Raw genomic sequence first — 27,788 nt, 5'->3', positions numbered from 1 at the left:
ATGGTAAAAGTACCACAGCAGTGCTTAGAATTGAATACTCTTAATAGTGAGAATGTTTGAAAACAAGGTGAACTCTCCTGTTTCAACTCCCAGTGACAACATTAGCTTTAACTTTTATCATTTAAAATCAATATCAAAGGTTTTGGATGATTAATCCTATCTTTCCAATTCAGATTTGGGATGTTAACAGCTACTTTGGAATGAATATCCCCAGACACAACAGCTCTCCAGGATCAGACATTTCATCCATGGTCTAGAAAGTAGTCAGCATGGATTTAGAAGAGCTAGATTTTGTCTTGCTAACTTACTAGACGTCTTTGTACAAGTAACTATAGTAAAACGATAACTTAAGAGTATATTACATGATATTTGGTATTTCAATAAGCTTTTGTTAGAGCACCTCAAACTCAATGCTGTAGAAAGACTGATTGATGTGTGCACATCAGTAGCAATACAAGAATACTGGGACAAGAAGAATTTAAGTTCAAAAGTATTCAAAACCAACAGAGGTGACACTTTGTTACAGAGAAAGAACCCAAAGACGTGGTTAAAGTGTACAGTGTGCAATTTTGTTTTTGGCTAATGGTTTTATCAAAGCAAATTTGTCCTCACTTATCCAGCAGGACATTTTACTGAACCAATGAAAGTGATGTTTTTCACTCAAAGATACAGCCACTGCACCCTATCCAGAATTTAACCCACAACTTTCCAGTTACAAGTCCAGAACCCTTACCAAGGGAGAAATATCTATTAGATGTAAGCTAAGATAAGATAAAAACTAAAAAGACTTAAAAGATACTAAAAACTAAATGATCAGGATGGGAATGGCCTTTACTCAATTAAAACATTACTTACTGTACCTATGTGCACAAAATGACACTGTATATTTTAGAAATACTATGCGGCACTGCAACAATGTTATTGTTTGTTGTGTTTTTAATCTCTCAAATATCACTAAAAAACAGACAAGGCCAGCATTGTACATCTATGAAATGCTTTTACTCTCATGCTTTTTGTGTTTACCAAGTTTGCACTTCACAAAATCACAAAGGATCCCTTGTTATCAACTGCTGAATCTCTGGCTGAGACTAGCAACATCTGATGAGAAAATGCATACTCAGTTGCCAGTTTCACCTTATTCAGGCAATTATTGACGTAATGTTTTCTTTTACCTCCAATCAAGATAGAAAACTACTAATCCTAGGCATATTACACCAACAGCATTATTGGTGTTTATATCATAATTATTGTTATTTGTCATGAACTCCAGCTATATACATTACAAAATACAAAAAAAAATATATGATCTTCATACAGAGACATTAAATATCACCAAACAAGAAATGTTATTAAGAACAGTTATACCTTATGGGCATTTAAGACTAATGTTACAAAGTTTTCAAAACCACCTACCAAAAGTGAGATTACATACCCAAAATCTAGAAGAGATTCACTGGAAAACATGATACAAAAGTGTATGGGCCCCAGCAGGATAACAGGCAGCTACAGTAGTTACCACATCCTGAAGTTTGATCCTGCACACACTTTCTAAACAGCACTGAAGTTTTTAGTTAGCAAGATAATTACAGCACAGAGATGTCATGCTACTTCCTGACAACATCTCACCGACTGACGCATTAAACAAACCACAGCAAGTTCTCTTTGCGTTCTGTGCGCATGCTTTTACACAAAAAAATGCCTTTGTTGTGTGGGTCACGTTAAAACAGGTGGCTTTCTATTTTCAAGGGTGAAAAAACACTAAGAGTGAACCTCCAGTTTTATTAAATGTGTTCTGCAATAGTTGACACTATCTCAGTTTGTGGTTAGATAAAGTGATCTTCTAATAGATGTCATTAACTATTACCAATATCCTGAAACATGCTATTTTATGGGACAACACGAATTTATAAAGGTCCTGTGCCTGTAGCTAAACCCTACAATATGTCCAAAACACTGCACTACACCAACCTACCAATTAAGTACACCACTAAGCAAACTGCATTAGGTGATTTTCATATTTTAGTTGAGAAAATTAAGGAATTGACATTTTTAATTTGGAAGTCTTTTTACAACAAATCAGAAGATGAACACAATCAATTCAATATATCTAATCTCCATGATTTCAAGGACTTAAAATGATGCTTTTTATGTTTATTCATATCAAAGACAGCACAGGTTAGCTGGTTCAGCTGTCATTCCTCAAGATGGGAAATCAAATCAGTGCCATCTGTCTAGTGTAATAGGTCAGAAGTGAAGTTGTGGCCTCCCAGAGCCCCTTCGACAAATAACCCTCATGATTTAAGCATTTTTCCAATTGTGCAAAACAATGGAGAACTGCATTTTCTATTCACCCACATAAATGCATAATCCAGTCACAACAGAACATCAGGCACTAATTTCCCATTTATTCACTTTGTCTTTCTTTCCCTTTGTAAACAATCTAAAACTGTGACATACACATGCAGAAGCCTTTAATTCCCCCTTTAAAATATCCTCAAATACATACAAGAAGTACAAAGAAAATGACTTCATCAAACAACACATGCAGCAAAGCTACATATAGTTCAGGTGGGTAGCTGCGTCAGCATGCGTAGGCTGCAAAGGAACAAGTAATAGGTTTATTCCATGCTGAAAAAAAGAAGAAAGAGAACACAACGTTTCGGCCGTGGAGCCTTCTTCAGGTGTGAAGAAGGACACCTGAAGAAGGCTCCACGGCCGAAACGTTGTGTTCTCTTTCTTCTTTTTTTCAGCATGGAATAAACCTATTACTTGTTCCTTCAAAGCTACATATATGCAAGGGTGTGTTGGAAACCCCAGGAAAAACACTATGTGACCTGAAACTGCTTCCATCCTACATAAGTATGCTGTGTTCTCTGGTGAATATAAAGCCTACAATTAGAGACAGTAGGACTTTGCAAAGTATACTTCTACAGTCTCCAGTAAGTACCACAAAATGATTGTACAAAGGTAAATAGTGAGAGTATTTTTAAACACCCTTTAATCTAGGGAATTTTTATTATGATGCAACTCACACTTTGGAAAATGAAAATACAGCAAATTAGGTCAACAGCTTGATGTGGTCTTAGAAAAACTTTATAATACTACATCTAAAAAGAAGTAACACCATCATATTCAGAGTACATGTACACAGCAGGGTTTTAACCTGCTCTCTCTGGTTGTATTTATTGATCCTGTAGTCAAGGGTAAACCTTTGGGATTCTACCTCCACTCTCTTGCTTATAACATTTGTCATTCTGTACTGTGCTTACGCAAAATTCAAACATATTTTCAATTAAGAGCACCCTACTAACATTTCTATATGTGTCAGATATTCCTGTGGCTGTCTGATACAACCTATCTGTAAACAAAAAAAGCCTAGAAATTGTCTCTTTTGACACTGAGATGCTAAAGTCAATGTGTAAAACCCTACCCTGTTGAAAGTCATGGTCTTATAGTCTTAAACCCTTGGAATTGACATCTTCTACCATCTTTCTTTCAGTCTATTAAAACAGTAACAGTCACGAATGTACAAAACTTACGCAACCTGCTCTCAAAATCAGATAGCAAAGCGGAAGTCCGACAGTCTTTTACTGTTTTCAGTTCACATCGAATATGTAGACAACATGTACTATCCAGTTCTTATCTTCAACAAAGAAAATGAAGAACACTACCAGGTTAATCAGATCATATTTAACTCACACACACATATTTACATCTGAAATTGTTATTTGCTGAACAATCCCCTGTGAACTGCTGTTTTCAGCCATCAGTATGATCTTTTACAAGAAGAGTTTAGATTTTGGTATAAGAATGCATGTGTCTTAGGAAATAGTCTGGTGTATTTATCAGTTATTCCTGTTGTAACAGAAGAAATAAGGTTCCTGATCCCGAGATGAAGTAAAACAGATGAGTTTATTGCATGCAAGGAACAATAAAGCCGAAGTCTTGTTTCCCGCAAGAAACAACAAAACCGAAGTATTGTTCGCCGTACTGTTACAAACTTTTGGGTTATATAGTGTTTTCTTCTCCGTTTCTGACGTCACTCGGTCTGATGGTAAAGAGGGGGGTTCATGGTATTTGGCCAGTTTACGATGCTCTGGACAAATGGTCAGTTTAACATTACACCCAGGGGTGTTCCTAGCTTGCATCTGCAATCCTTATCAGTTAACCCCCTTTCCTGCCATAAACCCCAGCTTGTGACTTAGAAGTCTAAACCCCCTACAGAAAGGATTAAATTCAAACCCCCGTCTCCACATCTTTCTTCATTCCTTACATACCAAATCCACAAAAACTCCCACAAATAAAAAAAAAATAATGATGAAATCATCTTGGATTTTTCACCCTATATTTTAATCCAAGTTTTGAATAAAGTGCAATTCTATTGAGCCTGTGTCTGGACATCATTTACTGTGTCACCTATTCCGAGCTATTTAGTAACAATAAGGCAGCAACCACTTAATAAACAAGCCGAGGAGAGAATAGATTCAGTTCTGCTTGCTACTGTTTTCACAACAAACATGCAGAAGGATATTTCTGAACCCAAAAACTGAGAGAAAATACTGAATAAAAAGGTGTATTATAGAAAAAAGTTCAATTCCAGTGATCATTAGTAGAGATTCCGTTTTCTAAGAGCTCAGCTGGAATGAAAGCCAGTAGACACAGTGATCCTTTAAGATCAAGGTTTAAAATCACTGTGTTACACTATGAAGTCTTTCTTTGATAAAACATACTATATTTTACTATATTCAGCTCAAATAAAACAATTAACACAATAGACAGGATCAACAATTTCAAGCAGATTAACTCCCCATTGTAAACTTTATAATGCTAAATGCATCTTACAGAGAACATTTACAATTTTCAATAATCAACATCTTCTCCATTAGAAAAGGGTAACACCATACCCTCTCTGGCTGGAACTGTTTTCCCTGATGTAAATGCACAACTACAATTCACCCCAGAACTGAAGATTGTGTACTACACAGTAAAACAAAATATAAATGCACAACTCTGAGGTGATGTGGTGATGTGGTGATTACCTTGTTTCCTAAGAATCTTTCATTTATCTCAGGAACTATATTTTAATGTTAAAGACAGACTAAGGGAGCAATGATCTTTTCACTCTTGTAAACATTTAGAATGGAGACAAATGAAATTCATGGCTACTCAAAATTGTTTTTGCTTCCCCACAACCCCTTAAAAAAAAACAATGGAAAGGTGAGCAACTCCTTACTCAGTCTGTGTTGTGTGGGCTCATTTTATGCTAGGATAAAACATTTACATGGCAAAGGCAACAATTACAGATAATAGGGCACATCGAGACTGTCAGCCATTTGGCAGAATGACTTCACAAACCACTTGACAGTGGAGAGGAAGGGGGATCAACATTGCAACCCCATAAGCAATATAGAAATCGAGTCTATCTGTCTATCTGTCTGACACCATACTTCCACCCTACCCCGCATGGCTGCTGGTGGGAGCTGAAATCAAAATGTGGAAATCAGATTACCCACCTTAGACTTCTATCACTCCTATTCTTCTGTAAACAGCATGACCACAATGGACTGTTTACAGCTTGCATGGAAAACATTTAGCTTTTTTTCCCCATCTCTGTGATCTTCAGACAAGCTTGCTCTGACACAATACAAACACTCTAATACTTGTAGCTAGCTAAGCAGCAGGCAACATGAATGTAAAAGCTTTACATCGCTTTTCTCGGTCATGATGGTGTACTTAGACAGCATATTTATCAAGACCTCCTAATGTGGTGATTCAGCAAAAAGTACACACATACTTCTAGCATGTTCCAAGAATCATTATAAATTGAATAAGAATTATTAGGACATTCTGTCATGAAAATAACGTCAGCTTTAATACCCAGAAAATAATATCAGCTTTAATACCCAGAAAATAATATCAGCTTTAATACCCAGAAGTTTTTTTTTTCCCACAGGGCAGAATGTCGTCTTAGTTTTAGTTTCACTTTGGCTTTTTTTTGCCACAGGTGAATGCATCACATGAGAACTCCACACATTTGAAAAGTGCTATGCCAATAAAGGAGTTCTTTTTTTTTTGGAAGAACAAATTACAGCCAGTCCCCGAGTATCTCCTGAGCACAGGCTCACACCCTCACTTGTTTATTTCTGTGACTGCTATCACACAACAGCAAGAAAACCACCAGTTGTTCTCTGCTTATCTGCGTGCTGGAACTGTCTAGGGGCTGCTCCTATCACTCAGGCCAGGCAGCGACCACTCAACACAGATCCCTTAATCTACAGTAGTACAGACTCACACGAGTTGCTGCATTCACACATAACCCATTCCTGGCTGCTGCAAAACCAGGCAACTGGAGCAACACATACACATAAAGCCACCTACTGCAAGCCCACTGGTTTTGTGATTTAATCTACTTATGCTCTCAGTGAAAAAGGCATAATCCTAAAATGTACAACCAGTACATTTTGAACTTAGTGTTCAATGTTTTGGCCATTCTACCAAATACTCCATGCCACAGTAAAACACTCTCAACCACCTTACAGAAACACACAATTGTACAGACATTGAAAGTTTTATGAACTGATCTTTTGTGTCGTCAGTAAAATAATTGACCAAATGTAAGAAGCATGATGTTTAGCTCCTGGCATTTGCTTACATGGGGGCCTGAAGCTCACAAAAAGTAAACTTCCTTATGTTATGTTTTGAACCTCTTTCTATATTAAACCTGTGGTGAATATTGAGCTTTGATACAACACCTATTAGTTAACTAATAACACCTTTATCTCTATCTGTATAGTCTTAACCACTTTAGACAGACAAATAAACATGAGCACTGCTTCAGCTGGCACCATATGATGGAAACCAGTTATTATTGTACATCATTCTAGCATCAAAGCCTTCTACCATTTAAAGCACCTTCTAAAGGTTTCCATATGTGAAAAACTAAAATGTAAACAAATTCAAATCTTATCCAGCACATCCACATATTTGAGAATGCTCTGTGGGATAGTTTTCACTTTATCCAAGCTAATGATAGCTCTGCTGTTGTTTAAATCACTCGCATCTTGTGTTACAGTTTATGATATTGAAAAACAAGCTCTGTTAAGAGCAACTTATTTGGATGCTCCATTCTAAACAGCAGCAGACAGGACACCCCCTGGGACTGTCTGCAATGTGTGTAAGTGTCTGTATAGCTGTGTTTAAAGAACATGTGGCTGGGTCTGTATGTGAGCTTGTCCTTCAAGAATTCTACAAGGACATAATGAAAGCACTGCTTGTCATCTCTAATTCATTTTTTTATTATTTTAGAAATTGAAATGAACCACTATCAGCTTACCACTGCTACGAAAAAGATGGCAAATATTTTGACATTAAACTCAACTGTATCTTCATGATTTTGTCTGTTTTTTTCTTTTTCTCAACACTGTTGAGGCTACTGACTACAGTACATATCATTTTTTACAATCATGTTCTGCTGCAAGACACATGTCAATATCACTTTAACCATTTGTTAAGAGCTCAACAATAACCCTGAAATTTGCTCTGGGACCTTAATGCCTTCGGCATTTATGAGGAAATGTATTGGATTCATGGGTTACAGTGCAAAAAATAAACAATAATCTCTTTCTCTTGTTTTTCATCTTACAGTAGGAATGTAACAATCTTTATAGAAAACTGCAGAAAGCATCTGTATGTTAAGATGGCAACTTACATTGTTACATTGACACAGTGGTTCATGCTACTTTATTTCTGACATTCAGCTGAGGGGAACAACACAAGAAAGACAGAACTGTTAAATACTGAAAAAGCTTTTAGGCTCGCACACATACGCACCCTCACAAGTTATACATGAAAGATGGGTAGCACACCATCTCATCTATATCGCATAATTGCCAAACAATCGGTGGGTCTATGACTAGTACTATATAGTACAGATTGTCCAATATCTTTTCTATTAAAGAAGATAAACTAAAAAGCCATATGCTACAACTTTTATTTTAATTGTTTTATCTTTTAAAAATTAGAAAACATTCACTTAATCTTGTTTATTTGGTTGCTGGCAGCTATAGGAAATTCATTCTGGCATTTCTTGAAAAGTGTAAGGGACCCAGCATGCATAGTTGGTTAAAGAAAGTAACTCCTACTTTCAGTTCCTAATACACGAGAAAATGAAAAAAGACCAAAAAAGGAGGGGAGGCCATTAGTTCCATCTTGCTCATTTTGGATATTGGGTAGTGAAGTGAAACTGAAATTTCACCTGGCCATTTCTTAAATGTGTGCAAGGTTAGGACCACTTGACTGGGAAGCCTTGTCCAGATACCCATAATATTTGGTGTAAAGAAGTGTTTTCTATTCTCAATCCCAACTGAATTCCCTTTACGTTTCCAAATTAGCCTGTGTCCTTATGAAACAGTCCCATAGATTAAATGCATCTATACTGTGCTTCTGAGGAGCTTATTATTACCATTGCTCTATACTGAAGAGATGTAACTACTTTGAGCTGTTTACATACAACAATAACCTGAGAAAGAATCATTCTGTTTGCTCTTTTAGGAAATCTTTCTTGGGCTATATCTTCTTTGTGGTATGATGACCATCACAGTCCAATAAGTGAGCTCTTATTCAAGATTTGTAAAACTTAAACAAACCTTCCTTGGATTTAAATTGAACACTGTTTGCTACATACCTAAGCATTCTATTTGGTTTTTCATTCCAATGCCACATTGTCTATATAAGGACATAGCAGACTCGACAAACACCCGCATTCCTACTGTCAGTGTGATCACTTGGCAAAGATCAATGTTTAAATTTAATTTGCCACATTATCTACTACTTCAGATCTTTAAGTTTTCTAGCAATTCCCTTGCTCCCTTTTCTGCCACTCAACCCATTTTTGTATCATATGCATATTTAGGTTCTTTAAATAAACCCTTAACTTTCTAAAATGTTCTCACGTTCTAATTGATATTTGAAGAGATCAAACAGTGTATAGGAATATCTGAGTATATGTTATTTAATTCTGACGGATAAGTTATTTATTTAATGTTATTTAATTTTGACAGAAAGTAACAGTTATATAAATAACCATACAGGCAATATAATCAATTGAATCTATACAGTGAAACTTATCTATATTGGTCGGGTATATTGAATACATGGTGTGACAAAAGGTCTTTAATGGCTTATGTCATCTTTATTTTGTGTGGGAGATTTTGTTGATAACTTATCTCGCCTATTTTCTGTAACCACAAACTTTTACATCCATGCCAGTGCTAGTCTAAACGCTAGTGTTTATATAGGGAGTTGTTCATGTGGTGTGAAACACTTTGCAGTCTTTTAGAAAATTTAGCTCTTATCTTTTATAGTCTCAAAATATTTAAAGAATACAAAGAATAGTATACTATTGTATTGCAATGTGAAAAGTGAGACAAAATATTTTACCACAGACTTCTGCTGGCCTTAAGAGTATTTCTTAGAAATGGGTTAGGATTGTACACTTGTGTTTTGAGTAAACAACATGTGCCGTAGTTTACATTAAAGACATCAGATCCAGTGTTCATTCTTTAACATAAAAATGACTAGTGTAGTAACAGTTTAACAAATTACAGCTGACTGAAGTGTACTTTTTACTATGCTGTAAAATAGTTCAAATTTTTGTTCAATGTACTGATCTCCATTATTTACACAAATTGTATGTCATAGATGGCAAAACTAATTTTGCATTATATGCATGCTATCTGGACATTTGAAAAAATGTGCCAAAATCATTTAAAAAATCAAAATCAATAGCCATCCATATAGCTTCTAAAAATACTCATTTCTAAGCGGCAAGAGACTGGGGTTGGGGCTGTTTGTGAAGCCATATATGCTGTGCATGTTTTTTTAATCTTCTTGTTCAGAAGTTTGAAGTAATGTGATCAGACCAAATTTACAGCGAAGAGAAGGGCACATTTAAAATTATCACTATGACCAAATACCACCAAAGGCTATTAAGGTTTTACACCTGCTCCCTAATACAAAATGTGTTGCTGATATTTCAAAATTAGAACAAAACAATATTGTTGAATAGTTATTGATTACAAATATTAACAGGTTTGTACTGCTCTAAATCAACAAAGCTTTAGAGAATATACTGCTCTCAGCAATGGCCCTGGTCCTTGTCTAACCACCTATTTAATAATCTTGACTGATCACTGAGCACTGAACAGCAGAATCTAGTTCTTTCTCTTCCGAATGCTTATTCATACCAAGTCCTACTAAGTAATTGAATGCAGTATCTCACTAAAATGAAAAGCCCAATTGGAACGAAGTCACAGTCTGCGGAAGAACTGAACTTGCTGTCTCAGGGGTATTTGATAGGGCAATAGCTGGAAACCTTTTAACTCAAACCGCCAAACTGAGAGGAAATTTAGAGCATGTGGTTTACAAAACCACATTTTGTATGCATTCTGTTTGTCTTTTGTTAATCACATAGTTCAAGTTATATTTAGTTTGTAAATATTATACATTCAATTCCTTTCTTTTTGCTCTTTTTAAAATAAAACTAATTATACAAAAGAACAGATTTCAGACGCTGATGAACAGTTACTAATCTGTAGATGAAATGTATGAAAATGGTTCAATTCATACTTAGAATGTGTACAATTTTGGTGCATTGTAAAAAACATGTTGCTGCTCTGGAATCAGCCTAAAGAAAAGAAAGCAGATATCTACTAAAAGATAAGGGAATGTTTTACACTGACAGGTTCAAGAAATGTAACCTTTCCAGTTATTAACAGCATTCAAGTATACAAAATCCTCAAGGGCACTGGACAAAGCCAACCCAGGGAACATCCTGAGAATGAACATTGAAACATGAAGCAGTGGACAGAAGAATAAACTACTGTACAGTATATGGAAGTGCAATTAAAACTGTAAATGGTAGCCACTTCTTTACCACAAGAGGTGTGGAGGTATGGAACAAACTACTTAGTCATGTTGCTGAAGCTGATGCCCTGGCTTCTTTCAAGTAAACACTGGGCGAAATCCTTGGATCAAATTATCTACAAACTACCAAGTGGGCTAGACGTCAAATGGCCTCCTATTTTGTAACACATCCTTATTAGTCAAAGGATGTGTAAAGAAAACACAGATGTAAATGCAAATGTAATCTGTTTATAAGTAATGCAGGTAGTATAACCAATGTGAAATGAACAGTATGCAACAAGAATTGTAGGGTGGGAGCTGCTGGAAGAGGTGTTACTGGGGCCGGTAGGGGGCGCTCACCCTGTGGTCTATGTGGGTCCTAATGCCCCAGTATAGTGATGGGGACACTATACAGTAAAAAGTAACGTCCTTCGGATGAGAGATAAAATGGAGGTCCTGATTCTCTGTGGTTATTTAAAAATTCCCAGGGCGTTTCTAGAAAAGAGTAGGGGTGTAACCCTGGCATCTTGGCCAAATGTCCCAATCATGGGCTCCTTATAATCCCCATCTATGAATTGGCTTCATCACTCTGCTCTCCTCCCCACTAATAGCTGATGTGTGGTGAGCATTCTGGCGCACTATGGCTGCCGTCGCATCATCCAGGTGGATGCTACACATTGCTTGTGATGGAGGGGAGTCCCCATTACCTGTAAATTGCTCCAAGTGGAATGTCCAGAAAAGAGCTATATAAGTGTAAGCAATTATTATTAATAATTATCTTCCCTGATGAACTGTGAACAGAGTATTTGTACAGGCTTGCATCACACAGTGATTCCAAATTCTCTCTCAGAGCAGTACATTTTCTGACATCCAACATTTTGTGTCAGATGCTTTGTTTTTAAGTTATCACAACACTATCCCCTATTGCATTTTACTGAATCTGTCTGTGAAGCTACATGAAACGGCTTCCAGTATTCTTACATACTTTGTGGAAAACCTTTACCTTGTATTAAACATACAGTGTATCTTCCTGCTGTCTGTAGGAGACATATATCATGTCTGAACACAACACAAGTGGTGTATACTGTACATGTAATACAGTTAAGACCCATATTCAACTACTGTGGCTAACTGAAAATCAATATAATAAAACATCAAAAGGCTGATGGTGTGGTTAGGAATGGATTTAAGAATAACTGAGGTCTTTGGTTGATTATATAATAGCTATATCTAAGAAGTCTTCTTTTGTTATTTCCTAAACAGGTATACATGGACAGCTGTAGTTATTTAAAAAGCCATACAAAAAACCTATTAAGATAAATAGAATTTCCAGGCATGAACAGTAAAAAATCATCATATGTTACACCACAATACTCAAGTGAGGGCTTTGTATTCAGTGCTTTAGTTAATTAATTATACGTGAACAGTATGAATAATTCCTTATGATGGAGAAAGAAATGCAAGTGCAATCTCCAGACCTCCTGGAAGGGGGTAGACTTATATGACCCACTTATTCCAATCTAACTGAAGCAAAGTAATAAAAAGTCATGCATATGCATTATTTTCACCACTTTAAACTCCTTATCTCATTGGCCATCGAGCTGGACCATCCAGCTGAGGTGCACCTCAAGATGCTTCTGTTTCTCCAGGTGCTGATTTGAAGAAAATTATTCATTTGTTTATTTACTACCACCATCCTTCTCATAAAGTAAAATTTGCTCATATGCTGATCAGAAGAAATGAAAGAAAGAAACTACAGGTCTTACTTTTTATCTAATACTTGATTAAATTGATTTGTAAATATCTGTGGTAACAGTTCAGACATTTTATCAAGAAGACACTATACACACAATGTAACGACCTGGTGTGTATCATGCCATCTTCTATTACTGTTCCTAATAAATATGAAAATCATTTTTATAATAAGAAATAATAAACTCTAAAGTATACATTTATTTTTATTGTAGACCACAGTTATCAGTGAACAGTCTAACACAAAAATAAGATTAAATATTTTGTGTTTTGACTTTCACTTTAGAGTTTGTTACTTGCAGAGAAAACAAATCTCTTCCAGTCTAGCATTTTACAAAAAGTTTTAGGTAGGTACAAACACATTTCCAGACACTTTTAACATTAGAAATACAAATACAATGAAAACACTAATTAAAAGACATTGGCTTAATGTATTACAGATGTCTTGAATTATACTGATATAGCTTATCAACTCAGACACAAGAGGTGTGTCAACCTAATTCAACCCTGTAGTAATGGGAAAGTTTCAGAACTGTCCTTTTTAGGTGTCTTTGATGAATTAGGACATATTTTGTCATTCCCACGTGTATCTGTTAATTGCAAGTTAGTCACCTTTGAAAAATGAGCATCTACTTAATTACTAAGCTTCAGAGAGACTGCATAAAGTTTTGTGCTGAAGGTGCTTGAAAATCTGCACTTAAGTTAGGGAAGTTTTAAACTAAGGCCAGACACCATCTTAAATGACACCAATTACCACAGAAGAATAAGGTTGTATTGAAACCAGCTGACAAAGGAGACCCTGAGGAACACAAATGAAAACCTCTGCTCTAATATAAATTAATGACCCATTAAGTACGTGAGAAGCACATCATATGAAACCGCTTTGGTTTGCCTTTTGATTCTTTCAGTGATTGAGCAGTTCATACTAAAATATCTTAGGCTGTAAAGATTTTAGTTCACTATAAGAGTTTCAAATGTCTGTGTTTATACAATGCTAATATTTTCATGTATTTACCTTCAGAAAATATTTGAAATAGGCATGGAAATGAATTAAACTAACTATTTTTTAAAGATTAAAAGAAGCTGATTCAGAAAGCCAACCATGCTATTGACACCCACCTAAAATTTCAAGAACAAATTACACAAAGCAGTATAACATCATCTTTGTCATGAAACTGCAGGAAATATATCTAATACATTACAGTAATAAAACCATACTAGATCATAAAGTTGCTACTACTGTAAATTTGAAATCGCATGCACAACAACATGAGTCCAGGAAGATATATTACACTTTGGCTGCTTTTAATGTAATACTCTAATCAAACTAAATGAGAACAGAAGGACATCTGTGTTTCTTTTTGGAGTTTTTCACAGAGCTTAAACCTCAGTTTTGGAACACTTCCCTATTAAGAAACCTGCTTCTTTCAGGGGCTCTCCCACCATAATACCAAAATATGAATTTAAGATTACTTTCAATTTTATTCTATAAATGGTTTCCAAAAAATAAAAATTCAAAGTCAAATGAACTTTTGTTGGAGCTGCTAACTCCAATTAAAATATTGGAAAATCCTCTTAAATTACATTTTGCATTTGCTTTTCAGAACAGTTCAGAAGCACAGGTAAAAAGTCCCGGGATCAAAGCGTGAAACGTCTCGGAGAAGAAAAGCAAATCATCTTTATTTCTCTCCATGGTGACAGGTGCAGAAAAAGATTAAACTTAACATTAATTAGTTACCTCACAGTGCATCTGCGATCGCCGGATGCTAATCCAACTCAACGCCAAAGTTTACAAGACCGTTGTCCGTCCTGTCGCCCTGTATGGATGCAACTTCCAGGCACGAGCAGGCCCTCCATGTCATGGAAATGAGGATGATCCGGTGGTGTCCTGGCCTAACAGGATTTGACCACGTCCTCAATGACTATGTCCGTCGACGTATGGGAGTGGCAGGGTCGACGGCCGTGAGGGCGGCCCAAGAAGCAGTGGATGGATCGAATCACTGAAGACATGCGGAAAGTGAACGTCGCCCCGGAAGACACCTATGACCACGCCAAATGGAGACGGGCGTGCCGACAAGCGGACCCTGCCGAATACGTGATTAACCCTAGAATGAAGAAGAGCTACCTCACAGCTATGGTATAAAAATAACCATATATATAACCATAAGAAATTAACCAAAAGTTTTTTTAATTTGCTGCTTTTTTACATACTGTACCATCCACCACTAGCTGGTACATGGGTGTGTCCATCACTGTGGGTCTAGTTTATGTGATTTTAGCATCACTGCTTAAAGAAGACATACTTAAACAATCAATACAATTGATTGTATTGGATTTGTATTGTATTTGCCTATGGACACAGCCAATATAATCAAAGTAGAATACATTAAACTACAGAGAAGAAAGTCCAGATTTAAGCACTGAGGATAAAATTAGTGGCCAACTGAATTAAATGAAATTTTAATTGAATTCAATTATTATTTGGTATAGCACTCAAAACAGATTTCCTTGGGTTCGGAAAAGCACTTCACAAATAGGTATTATTGTTAAATTGCCACAGAGCCTTTCACAAATCACTGAGAACAACAAATCTCTGGGTCTCAAAGGTCTAATGTCTTGCCTTGCCTGCCAGGTGGCAAGTAATAATAACAGCACATCTTGTTATTATCATAGCAACGCAGAACACACACATCTCGGGTGAAGAGGGAGGGGTTAGCAACAGTGACAGTACAACGAAAATTTCAAAAAGAAGCAAGGAACTAAATAAAAACATACCAATGTTATGTAATCCTTGATGGAAAAATAACAAATTATATACAAAATCAAGGTCACTCAGCTAGGGAAAATACAGATGGGAATTGTGAGCAAGATAAGACAGGCTGATTCCGTACTAAGGGATGTGGTCAGCTCTGAGAGCTGGAGGAGAATCCAGCCAATGTTTGGAACCCTGACCCAAAACCAGTTTTCAAGACTGAGACACTGATATTAATACATTAACATTTTGCATGTAAAATAAACGAGGGTTCTGAACACCACTAGGTACGGTCAACAGAACACATAACTTTCATTACTCTTCAATTCCACCTGACAAACTTTCAATGACATTTTGAACGCAAATAATTAATTTAGCTTTAGCACTAAATTTCAGTTAGACCATTATCATCTGTTTTCTGCTCTTTCCAAAAACCCTTTTAAATCTATTCCAAACAAAGACCCAAAATAAAATAAGGACTCTAGTAAAATGATTTAAACAGAGGGACAAATATTATACCTTTATAATTCAGCAAATTAATCTCAAATGGTATTTAAAGAACACATCATGTACAATATCTGCATTCCTCTTACATTTATTCTGTTACTTCTTATTGAAGAAACATAATTGTTATGTCTTATTATTTCTTATTTACTGTTATTTCAATAGAGAGTACATATATTTATAATAATAATAATGTTTCTTTATTAACCCTATACAATTTCTTGCATTAGGAATGCATCTTTTCGCATACCCCAGCTTTTCTCCAGGGAGACACAGACACAGAGACAGGGAGAGAAGCTTGGGGTCAGAGCGCAGGGTCTGCCATTGTACATGTACAGTTAAGGGCCTTGCTCAGGGGCCCAACGGAGTAGGATTCCTCTGCCGGCCGCGGGATTTGAACCGGCAACCTTCCGGTCACAGGTGCAGATCCTTAGCCACAGAGCCACCGCTCCGCCCCAATTTATGTTCTTGTTTGCGTTTCAGATTTCATTTAGCTTTAAAGATGAAAGGCAGCTTCACAAAGCTTATTCCATGAAGCTGGTAGTACCTCCCAAATATGTTTGATATTTTTTTTATTCTGTGAAATTAAATTAAAAAAAAAGGAATATTCAACAGTTCTGATTGAAAACTGAAACAGCCTATTTAAAAGACTGATGAAAATGAGGTACTGTAGAATCCGAAATGTAGCACTACATTATCAAGGTTGGTAATTATAAAAAAATGTCTTTGTTTGGAGTGACACCTGATGACACAGGTCAGAGAATTCATTCAGACAGATGATATCACTCACACAAATGTGCAAAAATTGAATGCACATAACTTGCACAATGCACAATGAAAGCATTTGCTGCAGGCTAACATGCCTTAAAGAAAAGTACAAAACAAAGTAAAAAAAATCAATAAGCAAACTGCAATGTAGCAGGTTATGCTATTTAATACCTTAGGTGGACAGGATGAAACCACTTGGTAAAACAAAAACAAATATACATTATGAAATGCCTTTTTGAACAAAACAGATATGTTGCTGAATGCTCTTGCATTCCATTGTTTTGTCTTAACTTATTCGGTTTTTGGAAATACAAAACTACAAATCTTAAAGACTGAATGCTCAAAACATTATAAGAAAAAAATATGTTGCACATGGGTATCTAAAAAGCAAAGGTTTGTATTTTTGTTTTACTTGGTTATTTCAGAAAAGGTTGCCCTGATTTCTGTTAGGAAATTGTTTTTATAATACACATCTATAGAGCCGCTGGTTTTCTCTACTGAAAGTTCCTTTGGAAGGAGACTAATGAATGTTGACACCCTCCTGACACCAAGGGAGACTGGAACACAAACCAAGGTCATACAAGAGAGATTAGCAAGGGCAGAAGGCTACGCCATTTTGTTTTATACAGTAAAGATCAACACTAGTTATCCTGGGTTGTGATAATTGTGTCAAGTGTCAGTAATCACCAAAATTTTAAGTTAACTTTAACAGTGACAGCTTGATGAAATTTGCATCAACAACTTCAGCTGTACATGCTACTGTATCCATCTGCTTCTGATTGTCTCCAGTATTTCACAGCTGTCTCCCAGTGCTTTGTAGCTCATGGATATGTACGTTGGATCCTGGAAACACTTTTAATAAACTGATCAATGCCAAGTGGGTCTGATGATTCTTTATCTTGTTCAGATTTTCTTCCTAATACTTTGTTCAGGAAACAATTGTGTCTGTGAACCAAACAAGCATTATATTAAAAAGCATCTTAAAACTGTACAATGAATTTCAGGTGCACCACATCTCAGATGAAAACGTACAATTATCCAGGTTCAGATTGTGAATACAAAGATATTCAAAGTTTAAACCTGGCAAGGTGCTATCATCAAAAGTTATAATTAATTGTCAACATACTTTTCTGAATTACACTTGTCAATTTATTGCTTGTGACATTGCTAACAATTCAAAGCATGAACACATAAGGTTGCTTGGCTGATTTTTCCAGCAATCTGAAAATAGAAATGAAAGTAAGCGATCAAATGTTTAGGACCCCCAAAAAAGCTTAGTCTGTAATAAGCATTGGACAATAATTGATCATCATGACTATTTTTGTGGTGATTTTATTGTGTTATGATATTATTAATAATCAAACTCTTTGGACAAAACAAGTGCAGAGTACAGTAACAGGAAAAACATAATATGGCATTCTCTGAACTGCACCTTGTTGCTTATAAACAAACATAAATACCTTGATTTTCTTAGATATAAAACACTTTTCTTCCCACATATACTGTATTACATGTCAACTGTCACAAGCAAGCCAGGATTCTTCCCACCTTACAGCGTCTCATGATCTAGAAACCATGAGCACTACAAGTTTCAGTGCCCATGTATGCCAACAGTGTTTGGGCACTTTACAGGGTGAAAGCAAAACATAAAGAAATAATCAAAATATCATTAAACGGAAATAAAGATAGAGATAAAAAACGTGGAGAAGGGCAAAAAGGCAAACACTAAAAAGACTAAGCAGATTTAGTCTAGATGTAAAGACTGTGAAAGAGATTAAGGAGGGAGTGAGTTCCAGAGCTGAGAAGCAAGGTGGCTGAGAAAGCCTGCATCCCGAGAGGCTTGTACCTGTGAGAAGGTACCAGTAAAAGATGTGCCTCAGCAGAGCATAAAACCCTGCTTGGTACACTTTATTTTTATTGGGTATTATAGCTGAGAAATGGTCAAATTAAAAAAAAATGTCTGTCAGGGGATTTTTAGATAAATAATTTTTAGGAGTATTTTAAGATGCTGCCTTTACTGATTCAAAGTAGCTGCCAAAGAAATTTAAAAAGACTTAGATCAAAATTAGGACTAGGCAGATACTTGGCAGATGAAACTGAACATAGGCAAGTGCAGTGTGTTGCATTATAAATATAAAGTAGGAAACACTGGGCTTGAAGTAGCTAGCTGGATGTTTATGTTGATCTGCAGGCATTTTGGAGAAAAAAGGTATAGAATGTTAAGTTACATTGACAAACACACAGAATTTAAATGAAATAAAGTTATATTAAAACTGTACAATAAATTAGAAAAATCTCATTTAGTGTACTGTGCACAATTTTGGTCACCATGTTACTTAAGAGGATACTGTTGCTTGGGAATCCATCCAGAAAATGGCAACCAGATAAATTTCTGGGTTTGAAAGCAATGCACAACACAGGCAGGCTAAAAGAAGAGAATCTCTATACTGTATACTTATCAACAGCCCTCAAAGCCATAAGCAATATCAACCCAATGGTCATCTTCAGAACCAACAGTAAAACAAGAATCAGAAAACAAACACAGCTAAAAACACGCAACTTAACAGCACATTTCATAGTTTTTTATTTCTTTGTCGTTGTTTGCAATTACTATAGTACTGAGTACTAGTAATAAGGAAAAAACTAAGCACCCTTAAGTTTTGAATAATACTTCAAGGTGCTGACAATTTTTTTCCTGTTCTAGCTGGAAAGGTAATACAGTACTACAAATAATACAATGGGTTGACGAGTAGTGGCAAAAAAGTTCTGTCCTGATTTTTGTACTTAAGGCTAATACTAGATATATTTTTCCATTCTTTTTCCATTTTCCATTCTTAGTGCCATGTAGATGAAATATTTTTGTTTAAAAACAGTTTTAAATTTGATATTCTCCATGAAACATTACATACTTTTTAGTTATTCAGCTGATAATCAAATAATAATGTTCTTTAAGTACATTTCTCATCCATAAATTATCAGCAGTTTTCCTGACTTGAACTACAATTATTAAGTGGTCTTGCTCGTTCGCTGTATTACTATATTTGGTTTTATAAATGTAAACCAATCCTGGCACTGATTCACGTATGGAATCTTAATGCTGAAAAATGAATTGAAAAATATTGCACAAATATTGCACTGCACGTTAGACGACAGTGCTAACAATACAAACTCAAACATAATGAAAAAAACAAAGACTGAGTTAGAATAAGACACCATTTATATTTATAAACCCTAAGGAAAGTAATAAGCTTGAACAAATGTTGCAATTTAAATGCCCTTCTACTGTGGGTGTATTTTGCCTTGGATATCAGCACTTAAGTAAATTATTTATGCATTGTTGAATATAAAGCCTATTTTAAAAATGAGATAGTCTCAAATCTTAATGAAGTTTAGCTTTACTATTTCTTTATTATTTCCCTAAATTTGTTTTTCAAAAACATTTGAAAACATATTTTTTGTAGCCTCCCATGAATGAGCTGTCACGCATTTGCCATGCTTCACATTTACAGTACATCATCTAAAGCAAATGCAGAAATGAAATTGGAGTTCCTGTAAATAGGTGCTTTCCAAGCAATTCTATACAGCAGGAAAACTTCCACTTTAAAAGTGATTCACATTAAGAAAGCTCAAGTAATTTACATGTGGAACACATTATAGTTCCTAGTTAAGACAATGGCAGCACCTTCCTGTTCCCTTTAATACAGGAAGCTTTTATACAGTAGTACTGAAACTGGGGGACATCAAATATAATAATTTTGGGGACACACCTAAATTCTAACAATAAAGTTCAAATAATGATAATCACTACAACAACAAAATTAATTATAAAACATTAGAAATAAAACTGCAGACCAACACGATCTCTGTAAGTGCTGTCAAAGCACATTTCACCTGCTGATTTTAATGCTACAAGACTTGGGGTGATGGTACAAAGCACAGAGGAACCAACTCTTCTCTGACAAACCCAGACACCTGGTTAAAAACCTTTTATTTAAAATGTATGTAGACTATTCACTAATACTGGAGAACTGCCAACATTTAATAAATGTATCTTTCATATACAGTGAAAGAGCATATCTATTATGCTAATGAAGTGGCATTTGTTATTTTTGTTGTGTGCTAATGAAATCTGTATTTCAGACCAAAAGAAAAATATGAGACAACATAGAATTTCAACGTCTGATTCTGGGTATTATTTTGCATGTCGTTTGTTGTGTTCAAATTTCTTATTTCAGATTAACATAAGTATTAGGACAAATGGCTGACAGGTAATAATAATACTATTATTATTATTATTATTATTATTATTACTGTTATTATTATTAATTACTTACACTTTCTGGACACTCCAATCAAAGCGCTTTACAGGAAGGGACTCCCCTCCACCACCACCCCTGTGCAGCATCCACCTGGATTTTGGAGAAACCCATGGTGCACCAGAACGCTTACCACACATCATGCGTCTCTCATGAAAAGCAAGTTGGGGTATGCGAAAAGACAAATTCCTAATACAAGAAATTGTATATGGCCAATAAAGTGATCTTATCTACATCAGCTATTAGTGGAGAGGAGAACAGAGTAATGAAGCCAATTCAGACATGGGGATTATTATTGATGACTGGTGACAATCCAGGTGGATGCTGCACATTGGTGGTGGTGGAGGGGACTCCCCGTTACCTGTAAAGCACTTTGAGTGGACTGTCCAGAAAAGCGCTGTATAAGTGTAAGCAATTATTATTAATTCTAATTATTATTATTATTATTATTATTATTATTATTATTATTATTATGATTGGTAAGGGCCAATGGGAAATTTGGCCAGGATGCCTGGATTACAATCCTTTGCATTGCATGATCAACAACATGATATGTCTTCATTAAAGATGTGAAGAAAACCGAAAATAACAGGGAAAGAGATTACAGACAGCTGCCAGAGTGCAGGGGTGAAAGTAATCTAAATTCAAGTTACAGAAGACTTTGACAGGAGAATAAGGGCTACACTAAAAGATGCAAACCTCTCATTAGCACAAAAACCGAAAGGCAGATTAAGATTTGCAATAAAATACAAGAATGAGCCACAACAGTTCTGGAACAAAATGTTAAGGATATACAAGATGAAAACAAACTTTATTAAAGTGACAGAACAGCATTAAGTGTGGAGAAAGAGAGGAGCTACAACAGATCCTCTCCATCTCATGCTCACCACCTCATCTGTAAAGCATGGTGGAGGTAGTCTCATGGCATGTGAGTGCTTGGCTGCCTCTGGAACTGGCTCACCTGACTTTATCGACAATATAACTGATGATGCCTGCAGCAGAACGAATTCTGAGGTGTACAGAAACATCTTGTCTACCCATGGCCAAATAAAATGCATCCAAATTCAACAGGCAGTATTTCAACCCTGCAGCAAGACAATGACCCAAAACAAACTGCACACTTAATCAATGGGTTCATCAGGAAAAAGAAGTGGAAACTTTTGAAATAGCCAAGTCACTCCCCTGATACGAATCCTACTAAGCATTAATTTTATTTTTGAAGAGGAAAGTCAGAAAACCCCACAAAACTGAAGCCAAAGTATCTGAAAGCAAAAAATCAAGAGCCTGGTGATGTCAACGGATCAAAGACTTGAAGCAGCAATTGCATATTAGGGGCATGTAGCCAAATACTAATTAGTCCTAATACTAATGCTGACTAATACTTATATAGGTCATTAAACACAAAAACATTTTTTTTCTGACATATTTCCACCAAAACATCTGAAATTCTGCACTTTTGCCTTATAAATATCTAATTATCTGAAATACAAATTAGTACTACAGTCTTACATTAGTATTACAAATAGTACATAGTTCAAAGCAAAAATGAAAACTTGTACTTCACCGTTCCAATATTTTCACTTTTTACCTTACACATACTGGATAAACTATTCTGTTTTCTCTTCCAAGCCATATTACTTTGAAATATGTCTTCTCTTGGAGATTTAAAAGACCTACATTACTAGTTTTGTTCTTTTTCCAAAACAATTTGTACTACGTCTTAACAAATGCACAGGATGAACAGTTATATGTATTACACCATTTTTATGTCTGAGCATTAGCTACTAAGGTGTTCTGCCAACTGTATAAAAAGCAAGCAGAAAAGCGCTGTTTGTAATTAAAGCAAACTCAAGGCCTAAGCTCACCTTGAAGTGTATGCAAAAATATGTTCCCTGGCAAACTGAAAATTGTCAACTTACATAGCTGTGAACTATAACAATAATGAATCCTGGAATAAACTAAAACACAACATAAAATAAATGATTGTAGTGTTTCAGGATACAAAACCATGCAAGACTAACTTGGAGAAAAAATGCTTTGTTTTATAACATACATTATGTGCACCCCCTTTATCACTCCACTTTACCACTCTATAACCTTTGCCTAGGCTAGCTGTTAAATAGCTTTAGCTAACAGAAATGTTCCATTTTGTTTTCTGCTTTTCCATGTATCTGTATATTACCCACAGTTAATAGTCCACATCATTAAGCCTGTAACACATTCTAAGAAGCAGTAACCTATAAATTGGTCTCCCTCTGTCATTTCATTTGATTCATTTACAACACACCAGAAAGAAAAAGCCCACGAAGGACGAAGCAAAGCAAATGCTTGATCCATTTCCTTATACCCTTATGTCAGGCTGCGACATTATTTTGGGTCAAAGTCTTCAAATTGTTCTAAATCATTTTATGATTTAACTACAAATAATGTTGTCATTAAATTGGGTAGCTCTACAGCAAAATCATGAGAATTTTTTAAAAAGTTCCATTAACTCTGCAGACTGTGAGGAAAGTATTTGTAAGTCCATACAACATATACTGTACTTTTCTATATAATTTATTTTACAGTATATGCCATCTATTCTATTACTAGAATACAACAGGAATAATTCTCCTTTGTCACTGCTTGCAACATCAATTGTCCCACTGATAACTGTTCTGGTAAGAGCTGAAACACATTCTGATTAGATTGGTACAAACTGTAATAGAGAGCCCTAATCAAGTTTGAAAAAAATGTTTAAAAGCCAAACATATTCAGTTAGTTTGCAAGAAGATCAAGTAACTACTGTAAGATGTATTTGTCCAAATTATTTTATTGATTCCTAGAGATTCTGCCTTGCTGGATGATTAGAAACAGGTTTTGTCAATATGTTTTTGGTCAGCCTCTCAACAGCTTAATGTTGGAAAGTGTTGTGATGGAAGACTTGCATACTGTCTTTTGGAGACCTGACTGACGTTCAACTGCTTTCAGATTCCACACCTACGCCCACTTGAATTTTAAAAGCCAAGGATGATTAATGGCTTCATTGAAACAGGTCTGCTATTGCACCACTTGCTTGATACACAATTCTTCCTTCATTATAACGTCTTTAGTTGCATACCAGCAAATGATTTGGCTGAGAGATTTTGGGAGGGTGGTTATCTATAATGTTAACTCTTTGTAATCTTTGTTCTATAATCCTATTTTTGCCTTGTAATACAACTAAATTACCACAAAAAACTACTGAACCCATGCTTTAGCAAGGACCATTGATAATCAGTGAACATCACAAGGTCTTATTCATATCTACTTTTGATCCTAAGGCAACAAATCAGTTTTTACATCTCTCTGTCCAGTGACGCAAGGCAGAGCTATGGTAAGACTGACTTGCTGACACACAGACCTGTTCAACAGATCACCTCCATCAAATAAATCAAGCACAACTAAAGCAGAACTAGCAAGAACTTGACTTTTAATACCAGTGAAAGACAGAGTACAGTACAAATATATCTGTTTTAATAAAACAAGAAAGCAAAAACCAAGCAGCACTTTTAGAGAAAGTGACCAACAATGACAGATCAGAGCAAAGCATAAAGGTCAAAAACCATTTTCTTGATAATTCAGATGAATATTTCAGCGTTCTCAGCAGCTACATTCAGTCCAATCTAATTATCTTCCCAGTCCCACTCTCCTTCAATTTACTTCAGATGCAAAAATGACAAATTTTATCATCTCTCAGAGACATTTACATTTCATTACAACATTAGCTAACATAGAATTTAGTACTTACTGTAGAGGCAGACAGACATATTTACAAAAGTAGTAACTACTGAAAAACCATGTGGCCATCTTTGCTGAATATGTCATGAATGTCTGTCAATTAATTTCCAATAGTATTTCAAGTACAACTGGAAAATGACATTTAAAGTAGCCAAGTGCAAAAAACTAACAATATCTACAAAAATAGGAACCACAGTTTATGTTGACACATCATTTACATCCTCTAGACAATGTAGGGAAGCAATTAAAAAGGTTAACCAGATCTAGAGATATACAGTAAGAAGGTTTAAAATTTAAATCAAGGGATGTTGTTAAAATTGTATTGTGCACTCAAAAGCCTCATTTTAAATAATGCATTTCATTTTGGTCACCAGACTCTAGAAAATATATTGCTGCTCTTTTATCAGTCCAGAGAAGAGCAACCAAATACATTCTGATTCATAAGAAAATGTCCTACAATAGCAGGATGAAGGGATTGAACCATTTTAGAACCATTTTGTGAGGGGACATAATACAAATATTCAAAACCCATTAGGACACTGACACAGTCAAATGAGCAGATGTCTTCAGAATAATCACTGATACACAAAGCAGTCAACACAAGTGGAAACAATGTGAAAGTACATTTAGAACTCAGGTCAGGAAGCACGTCTTTACCCAAAATGTTGTGGGAACAGAAAGCAAGCTACCCATCCATGTTGTTGAAGCCAATATCCTGGCTTCTTCCAAAAACATGCCTTGGATTAAGTAGCTAACCACCAAACAGGCTAGACGAGGTGAATGACTTCCTCTTATTTGTTACTGTTCTTATGTTCTAAAACAGAGACAAACTCGGAGAACCAAATTTTGCTCTAAGCTCAAAATATTAAACCCAGTTACCAAACGTAAGGAAAAACTCCACTACAAAAACAGTGTAAACAAAACCTTAGTCTGTAGGTAGTTATAATGCCAAGAGAGTAAAACAACTCGTTATACAGAGAAATTACCTCTTTTTACCGCCACACTAGTAACTGTTACATAGTGATTCCAGCAAAAGCTTTAGTACAGCTAAATTCTTGACAGTGCCGAGTTGTTTCTAGAGTCGATTTTGCTCCACATGAGTCATTTAAAGAAGTAAAATATTAAAACCTGAAAACTCCCAATGGAAAATTAGAGCAAATATGGTTCTATCACTTTTCAATTCAACGACATAATAAAGGTGAATTTAGGAGGTCGGGCTTGTGTGTACATAATCCAAAAGCAAGACGTTCATTTTTTATTTAAAATATCTTCAGCAAAACGCCTCTGAATGACCATTACAAGTAAACTAAAAACTGCGAAGTTCAATTTTTTTTCCTCTTTCCCTACAGTTTTAGGCCGACAGCACATCGGTGATGCCATTTACTTCCGGTAGAAACAGCAGAAGAGTATCATAATAAAATGGCCTTTAAACATCTCCGCAAACCTCGCAATATAAAACACGTTCTCCGCCCCTCGTCAAAGCACAGTTAACTTAAAGATAAAAGGGTACCCACTCACACTTGTATTACTGACGGAACAACTAGGACACTAAGGCAGGGGCCTTGTTGCAAGTTGTTCGGAAAACGAAACATACGGTACGGTTATCTGCACTTTTTCCATAGGGTTTTTAGCATGCAGTACAAGCAACGGTAAAATAAAAACTTAGCGCGAGTTAAAACTGCAGTATCACCGTACTATACCATCAAAATTCCCATTATTAGAAAATACTGTAGTTTTAACTAGCAAAAGAAACCAACAACATTAGCTGGTACTGTACATGGTGTCTTTAGTGTTGGTGTTGCTGGTAAATCGCCGAGATCCTGGAAAAGTTACAAAATAAAACCAGTGCTAACATGACACAAACAGCTCAATAATAATGAGATAAAACAGTTTTAGTACTTACTCAGTCGTTGTTTTTCGTTTCCAATCTGAAACAATTTTCCTTTTTTCTTTTCACTCCAGTACGACTGACGTGTTTATGATTTATGTTTATTTTAACTGAATGTATCTGAATACACGTCCTTGATATATCGCGCCACGACTTAATGTAAAATGAACGAAACCTTGTTCACTCTGCGACCAAAACAGAAACCATCGCGCTTCCTCCTCTTCCAGATTGACTTTTATTTATTTGGACACAACGCTCCTCCTCCGAAGTAGAACCCAAAAATAAAACCAAGTGGAAACACCAGCGCTTCTGACTCCATCCAACAGCGGCCACCGCGAAGTTTCCCGGAACCCGCAGACAGCGCGCAGGGCTCCCCGAGTCTCCAGCAGCGCTCGGGGAGTGAAGCAGCCCGGGGCGCTCGCCTATTCTCCACCGCAGACTTGCCTCGGTGGTCAAATACACGAACAACGAAAGTGGAAAATACTTTTTTGTACACTTATGTGTGTTTATTTGTTATGAAGAACTGTCTCCTACAGCTTAGCACACAAACCGTACGCGCTGTTGAGCCATTAATACTAAGCAACAACCGTAGTATCTGAAGGATGACGGACAAGCGCTTCTGTAGGTGGAGTCTATCTGTTGTCACAATACTGCTAGCCCGTGTAGACCTAAGGGGCAATGCAGCCTGGAAAAGAACGTAATAACTTCGTTATTTATTTTTATTATAGTAACAGGGGGCTTTTTGGTTATCGTGACACAATTTTATAAATATAATCGAAATGATCTTTATACAATATTGTAGATTTAGATTTCTAAATAACGCTCCTGTAAATTATACAATTTTAAACCACACGTCAACATTCAGTGTGATTCGATCAATTTATTACGTACAGCTGAAGAGTTAAGTTTTGCTTCGTTTCTGTGGACACCCTGGGTAGTTTCTTAGGAGTAAGGACACCCATTGGTGTCTGAGCCTGTTGTAATATCAAATTAACCTCGCCTGGGTCCAGAACACTTGTTAGCCAGTAGACGTTGTGCAACTGGATCTTGTAAAAAAATAGGTAAGAAAAAATTACAAGAGTGAATCCTTATTTCTTGACGGTATTAAAAAAGAAGCCATACCTCACTTATCTACAGATACCATTCA

The 27,788-nt window shown here is 35.9% G+C and overlaps 1 protein-coding gene across 4 annotated transcripts in view; it reads right to left on the bottom strand.

Annotated features, from left to right (window-relative positions):
• Nucleotides 1-27,259, bottom strand: part of jak2a (Janus kinase 2a) — a 102,995-nt gene extending 75,736 nt beyond the window's left edge. For 2 of the 4 annotated variants that reach the window (XM_069187132.1, XM_069187133.1), the window contains exon 1: nt 26,657-27,259. The gene's annotated coding sequence lies outside the window, so the exon portion shown is untranslated. Of the gene's footprint in view, nt 1-1,432; nt 1,539-26,656 lie in introns of those variants that run through there. The other 2 variants (XM_069187130.1, XM_069187131.1) reach the window with 2 other exon arrangements.
• Nucleotides 27,260-27,788: the final 529 nt, after the last annotated feature.

This window comes from Lepisosteus oculatus, chromosome 3, assembly GCF_040954835.1.
Source record: "Lepisosteus oculatus isolate fLepOcu1 chromosome 3, fLepOcu1.hap2, whole genome shotgun sequence".
NCBI classification, from domain to species: domain Eukaryota; kingdom Metazoa; phylum Chordata; class Actinopteri; order Semionotiformes; family Lepisosteidae; genus Lepisosteus; species Lepisosteus oculatus.
This window is presented reverse-complemented; position numbering and strand designations above follow the sequence as displayed.